Genomic DNA, 6124 nt, shown 5'->3' on the forward strand with positions numbered 1-6124 from the left:
AAATGCTATACCAACATGGTATGTAGCAGAAGCTAATGCTAAATGCTATACCAACATGGTATGTAGCAGAAGCTAATGCTAAAGTGATATATCAGCACGATATTTAGCAGAAACGTAGGCTAAAGTGCTATACCAACATGTTACTTAGTGGAAGTTAAAGCTAAACCGTTAACTTCAATTCCAGTTATGTCTGCCCTTGAAGAGCGTAACCCTCGAGTCAATTAATTTTTAACATTATAATTTACATGTTCTGTAATGCCCTTAGAATTTATTAGTTTTCACGTTCAAATCCTGTCTTTTTTGTTCTGTATGTTTCTTGTTTGAAATGAAGTTATTTTGGGAAAAAGGACAGAATATATGTAGAAGAAACTGTCTTCATCCTCTTCAAAATAAGAGCATGAATACAACTGAAGAATTTTTTGCAATCGATAACCAAGACTTTAGCACAGATGTCAAACTTTATTCAGCTGAAAGTTTACCAAACAGCCAAGTGAATTAACTCTTTAGATTTCATCTGTAAACATTAATTCAGAGGAAGCTAAGTGTGCTAGCATTTTGAATGTTAGCCAAAGCGCTAAGCAAAAAGTTAGCTTTGCTGTTAGCACATCAGCAGATCACTGGAAGTGTTTATTTGTTAAAACTTTTAGAAGTATTTTCTTCCCTGTTTTAATTATGCAATGCTTCCTCTTTCTCCATCACATAAAAATCCAGTTAAATACATAAAAATTAGTGATTTTAATATTTAAAAGTGGTGAAAATGAAAGGTTACATAATGGATCAACTTCTGTTTCCTCTGCTGTCTGGGAGTAGATGGAAAGAAATAATTATCTCCCCGCATCCAGATGTGCTTGTTGATGAGTGATGTGCAGCAGACACAGAGCAGAAAGCCAATCCCTCAGGAAGTTGATAATTCACTCATTTTTAAATATAAACATCTAATTTAAGCATCTAAATCTGGACGTGTGCTGCGACGTCATGGCCTGCTCACGAAATCAGATCTTCGATACGGCAACACCTCACGCTAACCGTTCCTGATCTGAAACGATTTCTGCGCCGGATATGAAGGAAAACACACCGCTCTGCATTTCAAATCTGGTCTTTTCTCTCGCCGTCGCGCTGAGGATAATAGATGTTTGTGTGCAAACACAGCGAAGGCTGCAAGACATGAAATGTAAGAGCTTGTAAACAGATCAGAGAAAAGTAGAGGAGAAACGGGATTTAAACGGCCGGCGCCTAAACGTGACCTGCTGTTTGTTCTCAGCGCAATAATTCAGCTAATGAATTGAAACGGGTTTAACTCAGGGGTGAATATTGCGGGAAAATAAATACAAATTTGTCACATTTAAGATTTTACACAATATTGCAAATATTTGAACATTTTTAAGTCAGTTAGTTGCAAAAATATTAATCAATTATTGACAAGAATTTTTTTTYCTCCTTTATTAAATATGTGAAATCCTGCAGCAAGTTTGTTAGTGGATGGATGAAAATGTGCTTTTTCAGAGAATAGTAATTTAAATAAAGTCCTTCAGTTGTATAATGCAGCTTAAACCCCAGATTTATGGTGGTTGTTATGGAAGGCCAGAAGTGCAGCAATTCTTTAAATAAATAAATCAATAAATGTTTAACAAAAATGTCAATAATTATTCAAAATTGAAGAGTGCTGCTGTAGTAATTCATTTTCATGAACTTCAGATCTATGATGGTTCTATTGTGTAGTTGTCCTGGACATACGGAAAGTCAGAGGGGCCACAATTCTGTAAATAAATAAATGATTACCTAAATTGTTATTAATTATTCGAAACTGAGGGTACTTTTATAGTCTTTAATTGTGATATTACACTGTAAACTTTAGATTTGTTGTGGTGGTATTGTTCATTTGCCCTGCTTGTTCGGAAGAGCAGCAGTGCCGCAGTCCTGCAAATAGATAAATCAATAATTTTTTACCTAAAATGATTAATTAGTCAATTAATTAATAAATTAATTAGCTGCTGCTGTCCTTCACTTTCATGTTACACTGTAAATTTTAGATTAATCGTGGTTATGTAGTTGCCCTGGATGTACGGAGGGCCATAAGTGCCACCATTCTGTAAATAAATAAATTTATTGATTAATGTTTATCTAAATTGTTAATAATTTTTCAAACGTTGGGAGTGCCATTGTAGACCTTCATTTCATAATGCAGCTTCATCTTCAGAATATGGTGGTGGTATTGTGTAATTACCTACCTAGTATGTATGGAGGGCCAGAAGTTCCACAATTCTGCAAATAAGGGGTACGATGATGACATCAATAGACAATATATTCGCCAACATGTTGGTTTTATTTACTGTTAAATCTATTTTTTGTATGTATTACATTGCTAAAATTCATATGCTTTCTCATCATCATAAAACCTCAACTTTGTGAACTACTGATCACTTAAAATTAAATTCAGGAATTTATTTAACATTTTTGAATACTTATTATCCAAAATACTTATTTGTTTTTATTTACTTATTTGTCTATAAGAAACTGGATTTAAATGCATTAGAATGTTTTTATTTTCATTTTTTATTATTATTTAATGATGAATTTATTTACTGGATTGTGGCACTTTTGTTTCTCTACACTCAAACACGATGTGACAGAAGGCAAGATTCAGAATTGGGCCGACTCGCACCGATCTTTATCTGTTTACAAACTGAATTTGTCGGCGGGGTAAATTGATTAGCACAAATTAGGCTTCCTGTCAGGCTGGTGAACCCTGGACAGCTGCAGCTGATTTCATTTGATGTCTGTCCAGTTAGTTGTGTCTTTTTCCTTTTTCTTTTTTCTGAGACAGTCGAGTCGCTGGTTACCAGGAAACGTGAATTTTTCAGCCCCTGCATTGACAGTGTAAACAGAGCTTATCAGCAATTAAAGCCTCTGAGTTGTTTATGTTCAAAGTTGAAGTCCTCCATGACCGGCACATGAACATGATGTGTCTTCGAAAGGAAACACACATTTGTTCAACTTTAGCCTAGATTCAACGTCTCAAACTGGTTTGAAATGTTCAAACCTGATTCAGCTTTTTATTTCCATGACATAAAAGCAGAAATTATGCTGAAAAATATCTTTGTATTTGATGTAAAGTATAACAATGACCTCTCTATAAAAAAAATTATTCTGATTTTTTGCTAGATTTAGTTAAAAATGTAAAATTAAACACTCAGAAGGAAGAACAGGCGGCACAAGATTTGATTTATAAATCAATAACTATACATCGCGACAGATGGATAAGTTATTAACAATGCAAATGATAAAATATTCAATATGTAGAATGTTTGCTGAACTTGGTGGCTTCAAGTAACTAACTCACTCTTTGGTTACCTAGCAACTCGCTCTTTGGTTACCGTAGCAACCACCGGCTGATTAACATTCCGCCTCATAACTGCTTAACAATGGAAAACACTGTTGGAGTAAAAACTGTGGAAAAACACAGGGAAGGTCACGTGAGCAGTTTGACAGTATTTCAGATATTTAAAACAAAAATGGTCAATAATTATCAATATCAGCTGATATGAAGTCGTCCATCCCTGGTGTAGAAAAGAAAGAAAATCAACAGAATAAAGGATAAAAACAGTATGAAAATCTATCTTTCAGTACAACCTTTTATGTTTTGGTAAGTTAAAGTAGTATTTTCAGTAGAAAAATGGGCAAAAATGTTACATTTGCAATACATTGTGCCGCTTTTATTTCTATAACATACAATTTGAAACAGATATTTTTGCAAGAAACCCTAATTTTCAGAGGTATAACCAAAACCTGAAGCACTCTCTGCTTAATAAACATCAGTGGTAGTAATTTGCAGCATTTGTTATTAAAAATAATCTCCAGTGTCATTTATTTTTTTATATATTCTACCCAGCTGTTCTGTCTAAAGAATTATTATGGTTTAGCTGCCAGACTGTCTAATATAGTCATGCTTTAATTCTGACTAAATTATTATTCAGCATGCCAGCTGCCTAATAAACAAAACAGCTTTAATGCCTGATTTGTCTTTGATTTAAGCGCCTATAAAAGCCTGAAATGGAAGGGTTTTGTTTTTCTGGGTGAGATAAGTTGCTGATGCTGTCATTCTAGGTTTGAAAAGAATAAAATCCTGCGATTCTGTGTCTGACAGAGTGTGACAGTGATCTAAATTCACAAAGTGGCGGCTGCACTTAAGGGAGTTTTTCCCTCCAACAAAGAGACAGGTCTCCCTACTGATGGCATTTTATGAATGACAGCTCTGGTGTTAGCATGAGGACACAATAACAGGCTCTTGAAACTAAAGTCCTTTATTTAAAAAATGAAAAAAACTAAAATAACTTCTTGTTTGTTCATCGCTTTCTAATGTAAAATGTATTTTTGTTAGTGATTTTATGCTTTATGATAAAAATGGTTTTAACAGGGACATGCTGAGGTTGCAACGGCTCACCAAAACACACCCACGTATCTCAACTAAAACCACAATAAGTTGTTAGATAAGTTAGCTCCAAAGGCTAGCACTGAAATTAAGGGCAAGCTAAATTAGCACAAGAAATCTGTCCAAGTTACATTAATTTAGCCCAATAACAGAAGATTATGAGGTGAGTTATCCTGACAAGTTAGCAAAATCTGCATTAGAGCTTTTGCTAACTTAACAATAACCTAAGCTAAGTTACCACAAATATATTAGCTTACCTTAGTGCAAGGTTAATTGACTTAAAAGTTTACTCAAAACAAATTTTCACAACAGGTTAGCACAAGCTAACCCAAGAAGTTTTCCAAAGGTGAACTTAGTTTGCCCAAAACAATAGGACAAGCTAAGTTACCTCAGTTTATGTTAGTTAGCTTAAGCTACAATAACCTAAGCTAACTTTACAGAATACATAAGCCTAAGCTATGCACAAGTGCAGCTAGCTGAAGAGGTTTTTCAAAGGTAAAGTCAACACAAGACATTAGCTCAAGCTAAGTTGGCACAAGAAGTTTGCACAGTTTAAGTTAGCACCTGCCCAAGTCCAAGTCACTGTAAGTAAGCAAATATTAGATAGCTTAAGCTACATTAATCCAAGCTGAGCTATCACAAGCTATAGATGAGTACACATGCTTAGTTAGCCAAAGAAGCCAACACAAGCTAAGTTTGCGCAAGAATTTAACCTAAGCTAAGTTAGCGCTATAATTTAGTGCCTTCTATGTTACCAAATAAGCTAAGTTAGCAAAAACCGATTAGCTTAAGCTTTATAAACACAAGATGTTTGAGGACAAAAGGTTTGAGTTTCAAAATTTGTTTTTGAGTTCCAGATTTTAAAAAATTAAAATAAAACATAAACAAATGTTGAGCTCCAATAAAATGTCATAATGACCCGAGTTATAAACTTTCTTGCACAAGCTAAGCTAAAATAAGAACAAACCACAACCAGATTCTTGGGTCGTACCAGAGGTTACCAAAATATCACCGAAGTTCAGAGGTTATTGGGTTTATTTTTTCACATCTAACCTCAGGCTTAACTTTAATCCTATGTTTTCTATGTCTGAAACTGTAGTTTTACTTATAGTGCAACTTAATTTAATATCCTATAGGCCCTCCCTCCCTGTGGAAGGTATAAACAAATTGTGTCTGTTTTTTTCAGGCAATATCTTTACTGTCTGGCTTATATTAATCCTTCTTTATTAATGTTATTTTCTGGTCCCTCTGTCTTCCCTTCTGCTCTCTGGTCTTGCAAAACGTAATAAAGATATATGATTTTGTTACAGACATGCTGTATTTATATATATATATGACATACACCACAGACAGACTGAAAGCAGTTTCATTGCAGAGTCGTCCAGTTCAGTTCCTTCAGGGATAAATCCCACCGATGTTCTTCAGGTCAGGATCTGTACTTTAGTTCTCAGCTTGTGAAGTAAAAGCATTTCCAGCTCACTGAACTCCCAGACATCCCAGCACATCTTGACTCTCCTTTCAGAGGAAATTTATAAACCTTTATTACATATTGACGTCGTCATTGGCCAACAAATTTGGGTGGTTGTAGATCGAAAAAGAAAAGAGGAGAAAGGTTCCCCCACAAAACGTAAAAATGTTTAGATTAATCTCAGAAAATTTTCACGAGGACATTTCTGAGTTTGAAAAGTCAAAAGT

The sequence above is a fragment of the Poecilia reticulata genome, linkage group LG12 (genome assembly GCF_000633615.1).
Source record: "Poecilia reticulata strain Guanapo linkage group LG12, Guppy_female_1.0+MT, whole genome shotgun sequence".
NCBI classification, from domain to species: Eukaryota; Metazoa; Chordata; class Actinopteri; order Cyprinodontiformes; family Poeciliidae; genus Poecilia; species Poecilia reticulata.